This window comes from Parambassis ranga, unplaced genomic scaffold (genome assembly GCF_900634625.1).
Source record: "Parambassis ranga unplaced genomic scaffold, fParRan2.1 scaffold_27_arrow_ctg1, whole genome shotgun sequence".
Taxonomy (NCBI): domain Eukaryota; kingdom Metazoa; phylum Chordata; class Actinopteri; family Ambassidae; genus Parambassis; species Parambassis ranga.
The window spans coordinates 1237717-1259953 of record NW_021144800.1 but is presented as its reverse complement, the minus strand read 5'-3'; the positions used below and the strand labels follow the sequence as shown (position 1 = coordinate 1259953).

Sequence of the window (22237 nt, the reverse complement as noted above, 5' to 3'; positions counted from 1 at the left end):
GCGGAACACATGCTTGACTAGTAGCTGGGCAGTCTCTGAGGCGGTGGGTAACTTAGATAGGGCGATGAAATGTGCTGACTTAGAAAACCGGTCTACGATGGTTAGGATGGCGGTTCTGCCCTTAGAGGGGGGAAGTCCAGTGACAAAATCTAATGCTATGTGGGACCATGGCCGACCTGGCACCGGAAGGGGGTGTAGTTCTCCAGCTGGGGGTTGGTTGCTCACCTTAGCCAGAGCACAGGTTGAGCAGGCTGCCACAAACTCACGGACGTCCTTGGCCAGGCCGGGCCACCAGAAGCGGCGGCGGAGGAAGGACTCGGTCCGGCGGGCCCCGGGGTGGCAGGTCAGGCGGGAGGCGTGAGCCCATTGCAGAACCTTAGAGCGGGTGCTGCTGGGGACAAAAAGTCTGTTAGGGGGGCCCCCACCTGGATCAGGTTCCCTTGCTTGGGCCTCCCGGATCTCCCTGGTGACGTTCCAGGAAAGTGCACCCAGGACGCAGGAGGGGGCACGATGGTCTCTGGTTCCTGGGGGGCCTCAGGTGGCTCGTACATGCGAGAGAGGGCGTCAGGTTTGGTGTTCTTAGAGCCAGGGCGGTAGGAAATAACAAACTGAAATCTATCAAAAAACAAAGCCCACCGCGCCTGCCTGGAATTTAGCCGCTTCGCGGTCCGGATGTGGGACAGATTCTTATGGTCCGTCCAGACCACGAAGGGCTGCTCGGCCCCCTCCAACCAGTGACGCCACTCCTCCAGTGCCAGCTTAATGGCGAGGAGCTCCTTGTTACCCACGTCATAATTCTTCTCTGCCGGAGTAAGCCGGCGAGAAAAGAAGGCGCACGGATGCACCTTGTTGTCCTGCGGTGCTCGTTGAGACAGGACCGCCCCCACCCCAAAATCTGAGGCGTCAACTTCGACTATGAACTGGTTGGAGGGGTCCGGCTGGATCAGGACAGGCGCGGAGGTAAACAAAACCTTCAGCCGATGGAAAGCGGCGTCTACGTCGGCTGACCAAACGAAGGGGACGGAAGGAGACATGAGACCCGTGAGGGGGGCCGCCACCGTGCTGTAGCCCCAGATGAACCTCCGGAGGAAGTTGGCAAAGCCAAGGAATTTTTGTAGTTGCTTCCGGCTGGACGGGGTCGGCCACTCCAGCACGGTCTTGACCTTCCCCGGGTCGGGTCTCACCTCTCCTTCCGCCACAACAAAACCTAAAAAAGAAACAGAAGGAGAGTGAAACTCACATTTACCAGCCTTGACAAACAAGCGGTTCTCTAGCAACCGCTGGAGCACTAGCCGAACATGCCGCCTGTGTTCAGCCAGGCTCCGTGAAAACACCAAAATATCATCTAGATATACAAAAACAAAGCGATACAAAAGGTCTCGGAGTACATCATTTATCAAGTTTTGGAAGACTGCGGGGGCATTAGTGAGGCCAAAGGGCATCACCAGGTATTCAAAATGCCCCAGATGTGTGTTAAAAGCAGTCTTCCACTCATCTCCCTCCTTGATGCGCACCAGGTGGTAAGCGTTGCGCAGGTCCAACTTCGTAAAGAAGCGGGCCTGCTGGAGGGACTCAAAGGCGGAGTTCATGAGTGGTAGAGAATAAGAGTTGCGGGTAGTAATGCGGTTAAGTTCCCTGTAATCAATGCAGGGCCTGAGGGTTCCGTCCTTCTTACCCACAAAGAAAAAACCCGCCCCCACCGGAGATGAAGAAGGACGGATGATGCCGGCTGCCAAAGAGTCAGAAATATACTGCTCCATCGACTCCCGCTCCGGCCTGGCCAGGCTATACAGCCGGGCTTTGGGCAACGGGGCCCCGGGCAGGAGGTCGATCGAGCAGTCATAGGGCCGATGAGGTGGGAGGGAGAGGGCCCGATCTTTACTAAAAACTGCAGCCAGGTCATGATACTCGGGAGGGACGAGAGACAGATCAGGAGAGGGCGGCGTCTCCGCTGGGCCAGAAGGGTTCGTGGTCGGGTGCTGAGCTGAGCGCAGGCAGGTGGCATGGCAGTGATCACTCCAGCCGGTGAGGCGGCTGGAGGGCCAATCAATTACCGGGTTGTGCAAAACTAGCCAGGGGTGACCAAGAACTACGGGGTTCTGGGGGGAAGAAAAAACATAAAATCGAATGTGCTCGTGGTGATTTCCAGAAACAATAAGGTGCACGGGGTCAGAAATAAACTTAACAGTGGAAACTAGGCGACCGTTAAGGGAGGTAACAGAGATGGGGGAAACTAAAGGCTCCAGGCGAACACCCACCTGCCTGGCCAGCTCAAGATCAATTAAATTTTGCTCGGAACCAGAGTCAACAAGGGCAAGAACGGAGGTGGATCCCTCCTTGAAAATAAGTGTGGAACTTAGTAGACATGATTTAGAATTCTTGGGCTGCTTACTCCCGCTCATCAGACTGCCCACCGTTACTGATGAGCGGGGGCGTTTGGGCGTTTTGAGCAGTCTGCGACCACGTGACCCCCCTGACCGCAGTAGAAACACTCACCTGACCGTCTCCGTTGCTCCCGCTCAGCCGGGGACAGCCGGCTACGACCCAGCTGCATGGGCTCCTCCACCCGTGAAGCAGCTGGCAGGTCACCTGTGGGGGTAGAAGAAGGACGGGTTAGAGAGGTGGGGGAGTGTTTCCCCGTGCTTTTACAGCAGCGGGAGCAGGGTGATGGTTCCGACCTCGTACGGTCACGTAGTCTATTATCAATACGGGTTACAAGGTTTATCAGCTCATCAAGAGTCTCAGGTAACTCTAAAGAAATTATTCTGTCATTTAGCTTCTCGCTCAAACCGTTGAGGAAGGCTCCGATCAGAGCGGACTGGTTCCAGCCGCTGTCAGCGGCCAAGGATCGAAACTCGATAGCGTAATCAAGGGCGCTCCTTCCTCCTTGATGAATCCTAAACAGAGCCCGGGTTGCCTCCCTACCCGGGCGGGCACGTTGGAAGGCCTGAGAGAGGGCCCTGGTGAAATCAGCGTAGGTGGCACAGGCAGGGGTGCGGCGATTCCACTCCGTGGTGGCCCACTCCTCGGCTCGTCCGGAGAGGCAGGAGATGAGGAAGGAGATCTTGACCTCATCCGTGGCGAAGGCGGAGGGATGACGGCCAAACAGGAGGTTGCACTGAGTGAGGAAGGGCCGGCAGTCACCGGAGTCGCCCGAGAAGCGAGCAGGCGTGGGCACCGGGATCTGGAACGGCGAGGCGGGCGAGGAAGCCAGAGCCGGCGGGGCTGCCTCGGCGCGGTCAGTGGGAGGGACAGCAGGAGCGAGGGTAGAAAGGAGCAGCTGGAACTGCTGGCTGAGGCGGTCGAGCTGGCTCCCCAGGTCAGCGGCTTGGCGCTGGGAGCTGCCCGAGACCTCCACGAGGGACTGGTGGAGGCGGTCCAGCTGTTCCTCCTGCTGCGCCAGTCTTCGGCCCTGAGTGGCCAGCGCCGAGCGTACTGCCTCCGCATCTGCTGCGTCCATAGTGGCCAGTTTGTACTGTCAGGGCTTAGCAAAAAAAGAGGACACAGGCGCAGAATGCGGTGCAGTGCTCTGAGCAGAGTCTTTAATAAAAAGGCCAGGAGGGCAAACAGTCTCAAGACCAAACACAAAATCACACTTGACGTGGGAAAAATGCAAAAACAAAACTTGATCATAAACGAGAGTCCAGAACAAGGCAAGGCAAAGTTACCAGGAGATCGCGAGGTCAAGGCTGGTAATGTGCACCCACATTACCCAAGGTGACGAGACAAACTGGCACCGAGTGCAGGGAGGACGCAGACTAAATACAAAGGGAGCAGGGTAGACAACTAGACACAGGTGTGACACATGAGGGAGGATCAGGTAATCACCAGGAGGAGGAGGGAGAACACAAGGAGGGGGAAGTCAAGACACCTGAAACGAGAGGAGAGTCAGTGATACAGAACTTAACAGGAAATACCAAAATAAAACAGGAAGTAACACAAACCAACCTCAACACAAAAGCCCTGGCTCAAACCTGAAACCCTGACAAAATGATCAGAATTTAAAGTCAGAATTCTGAATTGAATCTAAATGAGCTATGAATATATGATTACAAAATAGATTTTTAATTTGTATGAATTTAATTTATTCATTGAAAAAATATATACTCCATTATTGACTGTTTATCTTACTGTGTCAGGTCCCCATTAAAATGTACCCCCTCTTGTATTATTTGAACCTATTGTGTGCAGAGGCAGCTGAGTGATACTATCACACTGTATTAAAAAGAACAAAATAATTACAGAGAGCACAAAATGAACTGAGGAAAGACTGCAAGCACCTCAAATAACAAACTCTACATTGAATCTTTGTGGCATGTGTGATATGTCGCTCCATTTGAATGCTTGGTGTTTATTCTAGATATCATTAATATAAGTGTCCGTGCAGTTATCACAAAATAGCTTTTCTGGCACTGTCAGGTTTCTGAGTGCATATCTATCAATCACAGAAGTATATCTGTGGATGCTCTCATTCATCAGGTCAGAGTCATTTCCAAGAGTTTCAATTGAGGCAGCTGGACTCCAGGACAGTTTTTGAAGATGTTTCCCACTCCCCCGAGTGGCTTCTTCAGTTCTGCTACTGCTCTGGTTGGAATCTGAGTTTTATGTGTTCAGGACCTCTGTGGGTGGATCTTGCAGGAGCTACCATGACTAAGATCTCTCAGAAAGTGTGTCTGGGCCCTGTGCAGGACTAGTTGACGGCCCATAGTTAGAGTTTTAAAATTTGAATGGGAGTGACGTCTGCTAGGCAAAACTGTAGCATATCAATATTTATCTGCCATCAATAATGTATAGGAAAGCATGTATACTGATTAAATCACAAAACATGCTGTTATAAGTGTCTTATAAGGAAACACATACACTAGGTTCCATTTTCCTGCACACGCTGTGACAGTGCCTAAAACTGCAGTTGATCCTGTGGCCACTTGGGGGTGGCACCAAAATTAAATCCCACAGGTGTTTCTGTTCAAATGTCAACAGCAGAAATAAACAAAAATTCATGTCTATAGATAATTATTCATGCAAATGGTTCTTAGGCTAATCAAGAACTGCCGTCCCTCAAATGACCAAAATTCAGTCCCATAGTCATGTTAAACTGTCAGTGGTAGAAAGTATCTATGTAAAGCTAAAAACAAACAAACAAAAATCAATAAACACTGTAGTCTTTACCAGGTAACAACATAATACAGAGAGATGTGTCAAGGAGCCAATCTGCAGTTCCTTACATGGCCACTTGGTAGCTGGTCCAAAATAGTTTCTATCCTGATAGACTTCCATATAAAATACTTTACAGCTAGAATTATTTTTTAATTAAATTTGAGCAGCCAGACCCCAAAAACCCCATATCCAAAACCACTGAGGAGAGATTGTTGAACTGTATATGCTTATCTAATTCCAAGTCATGTGGTTTCTGCAGATCAAAATAAAATCATGTTTGTATATCTGATTGGTTCTTAGCAGACATAGTTTGGTCTGATCTGTGTATAGGACATTGTTTCACAAGTCTTGTGGCTTGTTCAGATGTAGTTTTGTGAACCTTTGAGCCAGTGTTGTGCCAAAAAGTGATCATGCCAAAAAGTGAGCCTTAAAGCTGTTTCGCCAGATGTCTGTAGTACAGATACTTGTAACTTCATGTCTACAAAATACTTTGTGAAAGGGAAATGCTTACAAGTGCTGCAGTCTGTCATGCTGGTAGGCTTTTGGTTGTAGGATTTCTGAGGCTGCTGTGTCTGATAAATGTGTGTATTTTGCTCCCTAGCCCAGTGAAGCTGAGAAACTGTGTTGAACAGTTAGAAATGGAGACTTGCTCGTTGGTCTTGCTCGGTAACCATGCTGAAGAAATCTTCAGTTTAAGGTTTGCCCAAATGCCAAAGGGCCACTGAACACATCCACACATTTGCTCTGAGCTCATGTGATGTGCACCAAACTCTCACACTGCCTGCAGCATCGCTGGAAGTGTCCTCCTCTGTCTTCTATAGTCTGATTTGAATGATGTCTGATATCAGCAAACAGTGGATTTCACGCAGCTTCAATGGGAAATAAACACTAACAAGACAGATAACATCAAATATAACATCAAACTCTCAGGCTCCACAAACTCTGAAACTACTAAATTCTTCTTTAAAGCATGCAAATAAATCACAGCTTATGATGTGTGGGGGAGCACAGAGCACTAATAACATGACAAACAACCATTCACACTCAAATTCACACCTACAGGATATTTAGTCACATTTAAACATGTTTGTGTTGCTATACCAGACCCTGTATCAGTGATGAATTATTGCAATTTCAACATATGACCACCAGAGGGAAGCAGAGCGACGTGAGGCAGCAGTTGGCTTCATCCTCGGACTCTGGCCCCCATCAGTCCGGCTGCTCTGTCCTTTCTGTCTCCTGCAGCGTGCAGCTTTCTGTCCAGTTTGCTGACATGAACCAAAAACTTTAGCTTTGATCAAAGATGCTGTATTCAACGAGTCGATCTGAGTTTCAGAGCAAATGAAGCTGCTGAACTTTACAGAGAGAACGATCAACAGAGACGCTTGTTGTTTGTTCCGCGTTTCAGGGACTTACTACAATAAAGATCCATCAGTTACAGGCAGTAAAGATCAATGAGGTGATCACACTGATGATTGATCAGATATCGACAGACTCACCTGCTGAATCAGTCCTGACTTCCAGAAGTTTCCACCTTCGTGTGTGGAGCTGCTGGTTCTGCTGCAGTCTGTCTGACAGGAGCTCAAAAACGAAAGTAAGTCCACAGAAGCCACGCCTTTAAACCAGGACACGTGACACAACAAAGCACACGGAGCCTTTCAGCAGCTGAGTGAACACAGAGACACATCACATACATACAATATACATCCATGTCTTTCTCTCTGCTGAAGTTTACGGCTGAACACATTTGACCTCATTAATAAACAGAGCTCAGTCAGATATTTGCTACATCAGCCATGTCTGTTTTAACCAATCAAACCTGGATGTGATCAATAACCTGCTGTGGAACACCTTCTTTATGAAGAGCATAAAGCTGCAGTCAGTGATGTTTCTGATGCATTGTGTCTCCAGCAGGGGGCGCCCTCACAATGGAAACATGAAGCTGATTTTTACAGCAGCCTCCCTGTTGTTGCTCTGTCTGTGTCTGTTTACATGATAACAGCTGTGACACAAACAGAACAGTGATGGACTTTATTCAACCTGCTCAGCGAGAGAAGCAGCGAGCAGCTCTGATAGAAGTCTGTCTGCACCATCATCAGGGTCTGATGCTGCTGCAACAGCCGGACTCTGGGACAAAGTGACGTCAGACCTTGGACAGCGATGGACAGGAGGACAGGAAGGTCCGGCTGCTCTCAGCTGGGACCTGTGTGTGTCTGGGTGCACACACACCTGCAGTCTGCCCACGTAGCCACTCTCAATAAGCTGTTATAAGTTAAACCATTCCTGTTTATATTATGCCAACTGCACTGTCTTGCACTATACATCTTTTGCACTCTTACTGCATTGTGCCTTCATTATGTGCCTTGTATTTTGTGTGTGCCTCATTGTAGGTACATTTTTTACACTTTATATTTATCTTTAGTTTTTAGTTACATGTTATATGTTGCGGAGTGAAGAGTAACGCAATTTTGATTCTCTGTATGTCCAGCACATATAGCAGATTTGACAATAAAGCTGACTTTGACTTTGACTTGACTTTGATCCAGTGGCATAGGAAGCATTAAAAATGTGGGGGGACACCTTCTGTGGGTGGGTGGTGAAAAAAAGTACATCAGTATATTATGAAATATAATATAATAATATGAAGTAGTTGCGATTTCCTGTGGATTTTAACAGGTTGTTAAACTATTTTACCAACAGAAGTAAACACTTAATGACTGTTTCAGAGACAGATTCAACAAAAACTCTGTGACAAACAGAAACTAATTCCAAGTGAAACAACAGTTTTGTCAAACATACTGGTGCTACTACACTAACAGCCTCCATATCTGAGGCCTTCTCTCATTTACAGAGACAAAAAACTGGCAAATCCCATAGAAAAATGAACCAAACTGCTTAATGCAGATAATACTGAAACACTAAAAATACTAACTTACAAAAAGTCTTTATCTTTATTTGCTTATAAAACTGCTCAATTCACAACAAACCTTGTGGATGTGTTTATAATGATGCGCTGCCTCATCTGCTACATCAGTGTTTCCTGTTCATATAATGCTCCACTGTGTCCTGACGGTCCATCACATGTGTTTTATTCTTACTGATAAGAATAGGAGCAGGTGGCTATGTGCACTGGCTAGGCGAGGCTTAAGCTAGCAGGCTAACAGGGGCTAACCTGGCCTTATTACAATATGGGTTAATGCTGAAAACAACTCTAACTCTCCGCGTCTTTGTTAGGAATCTCCTCATGTCCATTGTGTGTGGGGAGGGAGCAGAAAAGGCAACAACATGTCGTCAGACAAATAAAACCGTCTACTGTAACTGAAAGTAAACAGCAGCTTCCTCCCAACTTTTCTAAGTTGATTTAACATCAACCTAACGTCACCTGGGGCCATGTGACAAAGCAGTAAGGCTTCAGCATGAGCTGGACTTTGTGGGATGACACTGACGTCACCTCCTCCAGCTTCGACCAGCACTGACGGTTCTCTTTACGGTGTTTTACGCTCGCTCGAAGAAACCCACTGGCTTTGTTAGGTCCGTTACTATAGTAACGGTATTGCAGCGCTGTGGTAACCAGGAAAACATGGAGTGGATTTCAGCGGTGAGGTTATTCTCTTATGAACCAAGTGGAACGGAGTTTTTCACGAGCAATCGAAACAGCGTTAGGTGGAGTTTCCTACTCACTAAATGTGGGGGGGCCCAAACGGGCCATTTTAAAATGTGGGGGGGACACGTCCCCCTCTGATATAATGGTAGCGACGCCTATGAGCAGTAGTCTTACTTTTGTTTAACGTTAATCAGCCTGTCATTGATGGACGGACTTATGTTAGCAGACAGTAGCTAAATGTTTGCGGGAGAGGAGATCGAGTGCACCCAAGGGAGAGGTAGAGTCTGTGATCTTATCCCTGGGGCGAAATTCTATTTTGTTATAGACAAATAGAAATAAAAGATAAATTAGAACATGGAACATCCTCAGCATTGTCCTGCAGATGTTGAAGGACCTCAGCTGCCTCAGAAAGTAGAGGCCACTGGCCCTTCCTGTAAACAGTGTCCACGTTCTTACTCCAGTCCAGTTTGTGGTCCAAGGACATTCCCAGGTATTTGTACTCCTCCACCACCTCCACACTGACCCCTTTGCCGCTGGTAGGGGTCACTGGAGCCTTTGTCCTCCTCAGATCAGATAATGGTGACTGGCTGACTTTTTACTTACTTACTGAACCCTAACCCTCAGTCCCCAGCTGTTCATCACAACCATGAGCATTAGACAGCAGTGCAGAGGGAGCAGCCCTACTAGCAGTTTCAGCACTGGACAGAGTCACCAGGATACAGCACCAATGATTTGAAGCAATGATTTCAGCACCGGACAGCGACAGAACAGGCCTCTCCTCAGTGACAGAAGACTGTGAAGCCAGCAGCTGCTGTAAGTCTGGTTTCAACATACTAATGTGGCACAGCCTTCTTTTCTGCCTATGGTCTGGTGTGGCAACTATGTAATCATGGTCATTTACTTTTTCTAGGACTGTGTAAGGGCCAGTGTAACAAGCCTGCAGAACTGACCCTGGATACATGCTTGTACATAAAGTCTGCACTATATGCTTGAAAGGGAGTGGAAGGAAGAAGAACTGATTTGATTCCACCCCGTCTCTATCATTCATAGAACATAACCAGTATAGCTGCTTCCTGTCATACTGTAAGCACATACATACAACAACACCATAGGATGAATCTGCATAGAAACAGAATCACACAATATACTATAATCATCAATAATTTAATATAATTAATTCTTAGTTTTAACCCTTTGACTCCACATACAGACACACACAGACTCTTCCTGGTGGTTCTCACCATCAGGACTTTAAAGTTGCCATAACCTCTCAGACTGTTAGATGTCTCTCTCAGAGTGAAGAGTTTCTGAATGTTACCAGGTAATAAGTTATTATATGCTTTAAACAGGATCTGTGCTGTGCAGAATGTAACAAGATGAAGGATTATTAATACTCTTGACTGGAGGAAAAATGGATCTGTGTGTGCACCTTGTGTATGATACATATTGCCATTTTTGTAACACGAAGAGTGGATGTGTTGAGTTTTGGTCATTATTTGATACCTTTAACATCATATTAGAAATCTTTGTCTGCTTCTGGTACATCTTCTGGTGGCTCACTGCTTTGTAACAATGTAACAATGTAACTGTTAGTGCTATAAAAGCATTTCCTGAAGAAAATACAAGTTTGATTGCTGCAGCTGAAGCATTGCTTTGAATGCTGATATGATGGATGCTCTAAATTTCTGGAGAATCTGCAAAATGAATATAATTTGCTGAAACACGGTTAAGAATTTAAAAAGATGAAGCTCTTATTTTGAACAGTGGAAAATCTTTGAATATTATGAAGATATGAAAAAGAAACAGCTGAAGACATGAGCGGTATGAAGTCATGACCTTAAAGAATAGCATGTGAATATACCATATGAAAGGTCTGAGGCTTTTGAATTTTTATTAATAATTAAAATATTATAACATTTAGAAAATAACATGAAGTTGACCCGGAATGTCCTCTGTAAGATGAACATTTTAATAGTTGCATGGCTGTAATCAGTCAATGTATGCTGAAGATACGCCTAGCAACAGCAATCAAACTAATAACAAGACTTTGATTGCCTAGCAACGGAAATCAAAGTAAAGAATAAAGAAGGTGAATAACAAGACTTTGATTGCCTAGCAACGGAAATCAAAGTAAAAAGAAGAAATAAATGTGAATAACAAGACTTTGATTCAAACGAATCAACTGAAGAAGAAGGAGGAGGGGAAAGAGGGACTAGAAAGACGAGCAAAGCGACAGCAGAAGTTCAACAGAAGTTTTCCGCTGTGAGTGTTTTATCACATCTGAATGGCTGCTGCTGAGTCTCTGAGAGGTTTTATCAGCGAGCGGCTAACTGCTGCTGCTGCTGAAATATTGGGAGTGTTTGAACAAACTATCGTCCAGTACGAGGAAGAGCTGGACCGTCAGCGCAAACTGCTGGATCTGCTCCTGAAGCCTGAGATCAAGCTACACAGAACAGGTATGTAAACATGACAATGTCAGGGAACAACAACGTCTCTGTTTAAAAGAGTGCACATTCAGCACATAGTGTTTCTGACAGGAGGACACTGACTTCATGACTTGAAGCTACAAATGTGTCCCTCCAGCTTTTCTCTCTCTGCTTCAGCTCATCAGAGCTCTGTGCTTCGTTTATTTACTGTTGAAAACTACGGAGCAGCTGCTGTTATTTCTCAGTTAGCATCAGAGATGAACGGATTGATCGGCCATGACTGGCGTCCGCAGATCAGCAGAGATATGACGATTTTATGCCGGACAAATGCACTCGCGCACAACCCTTAGCTTAGCTTAGCTTAGTTTAGCGTAGTCAATGGAGTTCAGTCTATCCAACATGAGTAACAGTGAGCAAAACACGCGCTCTATCCGCTGATGTGTGTGTGTGTGTGTGTGTGTTCCTTAAAAGGCTTCTGTTATGATCTACTGCTATATAGAAAATAGCTGCTCCCCTATATAATGGCAGGGAAACACTGGTAAGTTTGCAATATGTTGTTGTTCCATAACACTGCACTTTCATGATGTGTATGGTCTGTTTTCTAACAATTACAGTAGTTATTACTGTCTGAATGCCCACACTGGGGCACACAGGCTCAGGTAAAGTGGTTTGAAAAAATGAAATCGTAATCAGCTAAAATCAGTAGCAGCTGTCAGGGGTTGTGAGATGGCGGACACAAATGCAGACTTAGCCGGAGGTGAAAACAAACTCAGTTCCTTTAATATAAGCCAGGGTTCGGTACACGGGTGATCAGTCAACGTGGCAAAGGTATCCAAAAGGCAAAGGCAAAAAAAGCAGTAGTCAAATCCAAAAAACAAGTCACACACAAGGGAATCCAAAACTTACTCGAAAACACGTAGGGAAAAATCACAAGAGCAGGAGGCTACTTGGACGGCTGTGTCGCATGGAAGACTCACAAAACGAACTGGCAACAAGGGGCAGGAAACACACAGACTTTATACACAGGAGGGCGGGAAGACAATTGAACACAGGTGAAGCACATTAGGGCGGAGCAGGTAATCACAGGTGGGGGAAGGGAGCACACATGAGGAAGGGGAAGTAAACAGAACTGAAACACAGGGGGAAGATCGAGTTTCAAAATAAAACAGGAAGTGACTAGTAAAACTAGAACTAATACAAACAGAAAATGAACTACAAAATAAAAGACCTGGCTGAAACCATGACAGTACCCCCCCCTCAAGGAACGGCTCCCAGACATTCCACTAGAAACCACAAGTCTGAACGAAAATACAGGGAGCAAAAAAATCAGTCTAATAAGAGTCCAGAAAACAAAAACTCAGAAAACTGGGTAGAGACCCAGCGTGACGAAGTCTGGGGGGGCTCAGAGAGCAAGGCCAGAGGCTGAGAAGGCCGAGATTTCCCAGGGTCGAGAGAAACGGCGGGGGAACACCAGAGACGAGGTTGCAGACCCTCCAGGGTCTGGGCGGAAGAACAACAGAGATAGAGACACGGCCCCTCCAGGGTCCGGGCGGAAAAACAACACAGATGGAGACGCGGATCCTCCAGAGTCCGGGCGGAAGACCACCAGCGATGACGAGACGACGGACCCTCCTGGGTCCGGGCGGAAGACCACCAGCGATGGAGAGACGGACCCTCCTGGGTCCGGGCGGAAGACCACCAGCGATGACGAGACGACGGACCCTCCTGGGTCCGGGCGGAAGACCACCAGCGATGGAGAGACTGACCCTCCTGGGTCCGGGCGGAAGACCACCAGCGATGGAGACGCGGACCCTCCTGGGTCCGGGCTGAAGACCAGCGAGGACGAGACGACGGACCCTCCTGGGTCCGGGCTGAAGACCAGCGAGGAAGGCGAGGCGGACCCTCCTGGGTCCGGGCAGAAGACCAGCGAGGAAGGCGAGGCGGACCCTCCTGGGTCCGGGCAGAAGACCAGCGAGGACGAGACAACGGACCCTCCTGGGTCCGGGCAGAAGACCAGCGAGGAAGGCGAGGCGGACCCTCCTGGGTCCGGGCAGAAGACCAGCGAGGAAGGCGAGGCGGACCCTCCTGGGTCCGGGCAGAAGACCAGCGAAGACGATGGGGCTGACCCACCAGGTTCAGGGCAGAAGGTCGGCGGAGATGAGGAGGCTGACCCACCAGACGAGGAGGCTGACCCTCCAGGGTCAGGGCAGAAGGTTGGCAGAGACGAGGCTGTGGACCCTCCCGGGTCCGGGCAGAAGGTCGGCGGAGACGATGAGGCTGACCCACCAGACGAGGAGGCTGACCCTCCAGGGTCAGGGCAGAAGGTCGGCGGAGACGAGGCTGTGGACCCTCCAGGGTCCGGACAGGAAGCCAGAGCCGAAGACGAGGCAGAAGACCCTCCAGGGTCCGGACAGGAAGCCAGAGCCGAAGACGAGGCAGAAGACCCTCCAGGGTCCAGACTGGAGACCGGCGCTGGAGCAGAAGACCCTCCGGGGTCCAGACAGGAAGCCAGAACCGAAGACGAGGCAGAAGACCCTCCGGGGCCCAGACAGGAAGCCAGAACCGAAGACGAGGCAGAAGACCCTCCGGGGCCCGGACAGGAAGCCAGAACCGAAGACGAGGCAGAAGACCCTCCGGGGTCCGGACAGGAAGCCAGAGCAGGGGACCCTCCGGGGTCCGGACAGGGAACCAGAGCCGGGGACCCTCCGGGGTCCGGACAGGAAACCAGAGCCGAGGGAGGACCACCGGCGTCGGGACTGAAGACCAGAGGCGAAGGACCACCGGGGTCGGAACAGGGACTCGGGAGCGGTGGACCACCGGGGTCGGAACAGGGACTCGGGAGCGGTGGACCACCGGGGTCAGGACAGGAAGCCGGGGACGGAACCCCACCAGGCTGAGGGCTGGAACTTGGGGACGGAACCCCACCATGACTTGGACAGGAAACTGGGGTTGCAGGGAGCAGAAAGGCTACTTGGACGGCTGTGTCGCATGGAAGACTCACAAAACGAACTGGCAACAAGGGGCAGGAAACACACAGGCTTTATACACAGGAGGGCGGGAAGACAATTGAACACAGGTGAAGCACATTAGGGCGGAGCAGGTAATCACAGGTGGGGGAAGGGAGCACACATGAGGAAGGGGAAGTAAACAGAACTGAAACACAGGGGGAAGATCGAGTTTCAAAATAAAACAGGAAGTGACTAGTAAAACTAGAACTAATACAAACAGAAAATGAACTACAAAATAAAAGACCTGGCTGAAACCATGACAGCAGCAGGTCAAACTCAGTCAAGAACTGGAAATCAGAATCTGGTATTCCTAGTTAGGGTTAAACAGCTTAACCCTCTGGAGTCAATTGACGCGCCTGCGCGTCTTTTTCACATGGCCAATTTAAGATCACGTGGCAGCAAGAAACAGCGTCGCTGAGTCTCTGTTTTAGTTTGTGTTAAAAGTGGGGACTTCAACCTATATACAGGTTTTTAAATTGTTTTAATATGTCAAGTAAAACCCGAGTTATGATAAAAAAATATAAACGTTTTTTCATGAACATTTTCGCCACATTCGCTGGGTGTTTACTGCTGAGTTTTATGCGAGCAGATACAGGAAACACCGGCGTAAGAGCAGCTCTGACCGGCATGACGTGACATGACACCCTCTTTGCTATTGGTGGAAAAATGCACCACGTCAACCAATCAGGAAATGTTTATGGGACCACGTGGTATTTAGTTGCTAAGGGAAGATTGTGGGAGAAAAGCCGGCGAATGACAGATAGTGATAGCGATTCCCCATTCCCCAGGAGGAGTGACACACCCTGGAAGTGTCAGGCCTGTGATGTGCCCCTCTGTGTTGTGGTGGACAGGAACTGCTTTTTCAAGTGGCACAAATAATTTGTGTGACACCTGTACTGTGTATAATACTTGTAAATAGCTGTACAAAAAAAACGCCTGAGGCATTTACTGCATTCAAGGGTAAATAGTTGTAAATAATTTTGTTTTTTGCTACATTTGTACATATTTTTTTTGACATTTACAATTTGCATAAGCATTCTAAGTTATAAAAATGGTTTGTTAAACATGTTGTGTGGTTTGCACAGTAAAAAATCTAATTTTTTCCCACTCGGATTTTATATTTTTTGTGTGATTTTAGGTCCAGTGTGTTAACACCGTATGTCAAAATGAAAAAATAACACCATAGTCACACTTGTGGGGTTGTACTGAAAAGAATGACACTAAACAAAGCAAGGTGAACCATTTTTAAGCTGAAATATAAAGATAAAATTAAAAGTAGTCAAAACGGACCATTATACATATGACTCCAGAGGGTTAAACAGCTATAGAAGACAAATAATATTAACAGATTACTGTTGATCAGAAGCACAATGTGTATATTTAGGAGACCATGCAGTCTGAAACTGGAGAGATGAACATGTTTGTGCTGCTAACTAATTAAACATGATGTGACAGTAAAGGTGTGACCAGTTTTTTACTTCAGCACTCTGAAGGGTTAATGAGAGCTGCTGTGGACTGTATGTGAATAAACTGTATTCTGAATAAATATCTAAACAAAGGCTCTAATGTTACCAAAAAGTGAAACCAACTGTAAAAACAAAAAGGTTTAAGTGTATCATTAGTTTTAGTATAAGAAGGTGCTGAACTGTTCAGAGGCTTGAAGCAGCTTGTAGGAGCAGCTAAACATCTTCAAGGAACTCTAACAAGTCCAGTTGTCCTGATTCAAGCTTTTCAAAGGAAATGACCTGGATGAATCACTGAGGTTCAGTTTTTGACAAATGAGCTACTGTCATGGAGATCACATAAACTCTCTGTTTTCTTCTGACCCTTTGCCCTGCAGATCTCCCTCAACAACACAGTTGTCAAGTGGAGGATGTTCTGGCTGACCAGCAGCTCTGTAACCAGAGGAAGAACTCCATTCTGGACCAGGAGGAACCAGAACCTCCACAGGTTAAAGAGGAACAGCAGGAAGTCTGCATCAGTCATGAAGGAGAGCAGCATGAACTGAAAGAGGAGACTGATCCCTCAATAGTAACTGCTGCTTATGATGGACCAGAACCAAACCATGACATGGTTCTCTCTCATAACGCTCCTCAAGGTAAAATGTCTCTAAAATGTCAAACTTGTGGAAAATATTGTGTGTCTATGTGTCTGACCTGCAAACGGCTCACTTGCATTTCGAACCCAGGGCCTCTTGCACCCAAAACACTGATCATCCCACTGCACCACAAGAGAATCATTCTCAATGACGTCACTAATGAGTTGTCGAATGTTAAATGAGTTGTCAATGCATTTTGCCTTCCAATATTACTGGAGTACTTGAGTAATCGTTGTAGCCCTAAAAAAAGTACATCATAGATATTTTCTATCAACCACAATGGTATTTGAGATGTTAGAATTAGTATTAGTATTAGTATTAAATAACAATGTTGGTGATACAGCAGTACACCAAAGGCGCACTGGGAAACTCACTCTAAGCTTGAACTTGAAAACTTGAGAGTTCTGCTTTGTGTCCATTTGTTTCTCCAGTTCTCCCTCAACAACATGACTGTAAGGAGGAAGAGATCCTGTCTGACCAGCAGCTCTGTAACCAGGAAAAAAAATCCAGTCTGGACCATTTTGAACCGATTGTCATCCAATACAAAGAAGAGATCAACCATCAGGACCCGCTGCTAACTGTGAAACATGTTTTCTTGTTTCTTCTAACACTTTAGGTCTCACTCACTCTCACCCGGGAGGCCCGGGTTCGATTCCCGGCCAATGCAATGACACTTTTAACTGAGGAACATGTGAGGGGACATATATTCACCTTCACATCTATGCTGTTGTTCAGCATGTAGTTTTTATATGTGTTAACAGACCTATCTGACTTCTGTTAACATCACTGTGACATACACACAGAGGCACTACACTTCACAGACGAGCTTCAGTGGTACAGTGCACATCACATTTGAAACAAGAGCACTTACCATCACTGGTAGTGAAGGTGTCACAGGAAGAATTACTGTGATGTTTTACCTTTAGAGCCTTTTTATAGAACACACTCATTTGATTTAAATTAAGAATGTTTGTTGGTGCAGTAGCCAGCATGAGCCCGGTAGATGTCTTTATTTAAAAAAGAAAAAGAAAAAAGACCATGTTTCACCTCTTTCTGAGCCTCGTTAGTGCAGTAGGCAGCGAGTCAGTCTCATAATCTGAAGATTGTGATTTCAACCCTCACAAGGGGCACTTGTTTTAGAGCCAGAATACAGATTACAAAGAGCACACTGTATATTTACATGTCATCCAGGTCATGTTCATAGAGACCACTAACTAACGAGGAATGCTGACAACCACCATCTGTCATAGCAGCAGCCCCCTGGTGCGGTCATGTGTCAGCTGGGGTGTGACGGAGTGGCTACGTGCACCCAGACACACACACCCGTGGCAGGTTTATTTAGTCCATGTTCAGGCAAACAAACAACAGACAATATTTGTCCGTGCTGTCTCTTAGAAACGCTCATTAGATGCTGCTCTATCAAACTTGTATTCAGAATTCGCATATAATCGCATATTGTGCAGACTCAGAAAAACCTAATTAATCCCTGCAGATGCTGCTTTGTTCAGTCACTCAACATCATAAATTATACTGGATAGTATGAGAGATGGATGGATTTCTCATGTTCACAGTCCTCCCAACATCAACAGACAAGTGCCTCATAATGCACCTGTAGGGGCTACTGCTGTAATAAAAGGAATGACGCAAAAATGTGACATCATCTTACACACACACATTTCCAAGAATCCGTCTGTATATTATAATACAATAGGCATATTTTATAAATGCTGTTGCCCAGAACATATACATTGGTTTGTGGTGAAACGGTGCCCTAGCTTCTATATCGTATGCTCACTCAGCTGTAGTTCCTCCTCTCAGTTCCATTGCAGTGTATTATTTTGTCTGTCTCCTTCATATTTCATTTCCACTGTGTTTGGGGACTGCCAGGTGAATGCCTGTTTTTTCCATCTGCTGGTGTCGTATGTTACTAACAACTAACAACTAGTGTTGGGAAGAATACTTTTAAAAAAGTATTCAGTTACTGAATACAGATTACAGGCCGTAAAATGTAATGCTGAATACTTGGATTACTCACACATTGAGTTGTGTAGCATGTATATGATCTCTACAAATCTGGAAGTATTGAGTTGGACTAGTGGCTCGTGTAGTTTCTGGCTTGTATATGGAGTTCTAGGGAGTATTTTAGCACATAACTGTGTGTCTACACACTGTGTGTGTATGTTAGAGAGGAAGAGAGCCATTTGCACACTGACCTTGTTGTGAGTGAGTCCACAGAGGACAGTGGTCCTATACACATAAAGAATACATACTTAATGAATTTATGTGTTTTTATAGAGGACTTCTACATATTGTCCGAACCTGAGGAGGAGGAGGGGGGGGGTCCTGTTCATATCAGCTGACAGGACTGATTCTGGTGTAAGCACATGTTGCTTTAATCTACAAAGTGAAATTGTTATTTGTTGCCAGTCATACACTCTCAGACTCTGGATCAGTTCAGTTCATTTCTTGATATTAAATTTTATTTATTGCACTAGTAAGGCAAAACATTGCACTAGTTAACTAGTGAATGCATTTAGAGCTGGTTAGCTAATTAGTTATTGTATGTTCTCATGGAGTCAGCTACTGCATCCCTGTTTCAAAGATATCGATGGTGCCACACTACTTAACAGTAATATAAATCTGTTTTTATAATAGGACCACCAAGCCTATTAGCCAGTTTACTGATGGACTGAATGCCTTTGGAAGGCTGTGGCATGTGGTGAAGACGAACTGGATGCCCGTCTTCACCAACATGCATGCACCTCCTTCAAAGGCAGCATTCTGAGACATAATCAAGTACAACTACAGTCCATCCAACCAGCGTAAAGACGAGGTGGACACAGTCTACAGCTGGGAGATGCTCTGCAGTGCTGACAGGGTGTCCTGCAGGGGGTGGGACTCATTGTCCAGCATGGATGTCAGTTTTCTCTTCCAAGGACTCAGTTTAGCATGACATGATCAGCTTGATGTTCATATATGTGTTACACATTATTACTAGATGAGCTGCAGTGAAACATCCAAGCGACCACCTCCCAGCACATATCTTATTATGGAGTTCTTATGGAGTGATGGAGGCCATGAAGCCTCCTAAAGCTTTGAATGGAGCTGAAGTCATAATGCACTGATCTTTCTTATATAATAATGTCTCATAAGTATTTGTTATAATATTGCCCCAAAAAGTCAGTCACACTGATTGAGAATCAGTTTCTGTCAGGGGGTTGTCGTGGATGCGACACAAATGCTCAGGCACAGAGCGGTTAAAAAATAACAACAGTCTTTAATTATGCTGACAAGGACAGTACCAGAGTCAGTTAACAAAAGATCACCACAAACTGTGGGAGCAAGAGCCAGGCTTGAGAAAGCAGGCTAATCAAAAATCACAAAACAAGAGCAAGACATGATGCATATGAATTACCAGAGAACGAGGCTGAAAGCTATGGGCTGGCAAGGCATGAGAGACGAGACTAAGACTCACTAACATACCAAACAAACTGGCACCTAGTGAAAGGGAACACACACTAAATACACAGGAAGTAGGGCAGACAAAGGGGTTAACAAAACCCCACTATTATAAATGGCCGTTCATATCCATCACGATCATACTGCAGTTCAACAATAAACACTGTTTCAATTGTCCATGCTTGTAAACACACTGGTGGCCCTGATGCTAGGTGCACAGGAAACAAACAGGAAGGAAAATCCAAATAAAATAAAATAATTGAAGTCAATCGTGTGTAGGCAATGGGGGGGGCCACACGCAGCGAGGGGACAAAAGTTCAAAATAAAGGGGGCTGCAAGAGCCTCCTAGCACTCCTCCAACCAGGAGAGATCTGGGCTAGATCCAGACGTTGAGCTGAATCGAAGCTGAATTTATTTTATCAGTGTTATGACCCGCTCGTTCTGATCACAATAATAGTCGGACACACGCTATTAAATTAAATAAAGCAATTAATTTATTTGACCAAAGCAAAACAACCAAAACGAACACTGAGACGGCCAAGCACACAGGACGCAGCAGCAGGCAGGTGGTGAATGCAGGAGAAGAGACTGCAGTGCAGGATCAGGTGGAGCTAAATACTTCATTCAGAACCATTGACAGTAAAAACTATGGACAGAGCTTCCGTGACGTCACCCGTTTGTTTCTGAAGAGCCGTTTTGAGGCTCGGCGGGAGGTTCCGGGACGTGATGACCGCCGCCATGTTGACAGCGTCACGTCCGCCAAAACTCTCAAATATGGACAAAGAGGGGGAGCACGAGCGGGGTTTAGGGGGGCAGGCGATCGTGGGAGCAGGAAACTCACACCATAATTATGCGTAATTTTAAATCCGAATACAATTGAAACGAGTGGGTTGTAAAAAAATTCACCCCCCCTACAATTGACACTAGAAGAGAACCTATCATCTGAGACCAGAGTGGTTTTTTGTACCAGGCTGTAAACATGTTCTTTTCTGCTGTGAAGTCGGCCATTTTAACATGGGAGTCTATGGGAAATTACTCGCTTTTGGAGCCAACCCCCAGCTGTTGCAGCGTGAATTACAAGTTTTGACACTTCCGCATGGGCTTCCACTTTGAGCCCCGAAGGTTGCCGCTTGGTCTGAACACTGGCCAGGGGTTCTGCCTCTGCAATCAACACAGCTCCACCCTGATGGAACCCTGCAACCAGAGTGGAACAAACACAACAAGCACTAGGCCCTGTGGCCGTCACAATCATGTATATATCTTTCTTAACTTATCCTTTGCTGTCTGTAAATGTCTCCACACATGAAGACTTTGGTAGTTGGCTCCTATAGATCGACATTCAGTACATTTAATTTGAAGCGACAACAGTTTCTACAGGACCTGCCAAGAAAACTTTATGTGACGAACACACTAGACCACGTGGCCTAATGGATAAGGCGTCTGACTTCGGATCAGAAGATTGAGGGTTCGAGTCCTTTCGTGGTTGAGGTTTTATACAGGTATGAAACTTCTTCACCAACCTCTGTCTGTGGTTTATCTGCAACTCACTTCCACTGCTAGAACCTTTAGTGGGTCTACTACTACACTACTACGCCAGTTTGGAGTCGCCCTCAGAACCTGAGACCATCTTCCTCCTTCTCTTTTCTTTGGCACAGTCACCTGGGAGATTGAGGCTCTGATCCAGGTAACGGTCCTGATAACTGTCTGTCTTGATGGGTTCCCTCAGTGTGCAGGGGGGATGGATGGGAGTCATATTCCCATTATTGCTCCTGAGGATAACCATGCTGACTATTTTTTATTTGTTCAACATCTGTCCAGTCAGCAGTCTTCCCCATGATTGTGTCTGCTTTGCAGGTGTTTTGAGTTCATCATCTGATCACAGTGTGACATCATTAGTTTATAATATTGAACTTTTCCACAATATTCTCATTTATGGAGATGCACCTGTACATGGTGGCTGATTATGATAACAAAGTAATGAAGTGCTGTGAAAATGAGTCAAATATACAAACATGAGACAGTGGGGACCTTGGGTGGCTCCTTCAGACAGGGGTCAGACTGTATAACATCAGTCCATCTGTACTCTAACCTCTGTACTTTATCACCATGTTTACACACAGTGACACTGATGGGGAAACAGTACAGTGTTTTTTCTCTTAGTGCAATAACATCCTCACCTACAGTGTAATACTCAGAGTTTTTCATGATATCATAACAGGACATAATACATCTCTGTACATTTCTCATCTGTATATCTGCATGTCTTATGGTTGCTCTGTACATAGTCTTTATTTCTACTTTATCTATTGTTATGCTGCTCAGGACCTTGTTTTCATGCTGCTGTAATGGAATGGAAGGAACGCTGACAACCAACATAGGTCATAGCAGCAGTCACCTGGTGCGGTCATGTATCAGCTGGGGTGTGATGCAGTGGCTCCGTCAGTAACTATGGGCAGTGTGTACGCACCCAGACACACATCATTGG

At 46.3% G+C, this 22237-nt stretch overlaps 1 non-coding gene across 1 annotated transcript; it reads left to right on the top strand.

Annotated features, from left to right (window-relative positions):
* The first annotated feature begins 21165 nt into the window (after positions 1-21165).
* On the top strand, positions 21166-21238 carry trnar-ucg (transfer RNA arginine (anticodon UCG)). Its single transcript has one exon. It is a non-coding gene; the product is annotated as a tRNA-Arg (tRNA).
* Positions 21239-22237: the final 999 nt, after the last annotated feature.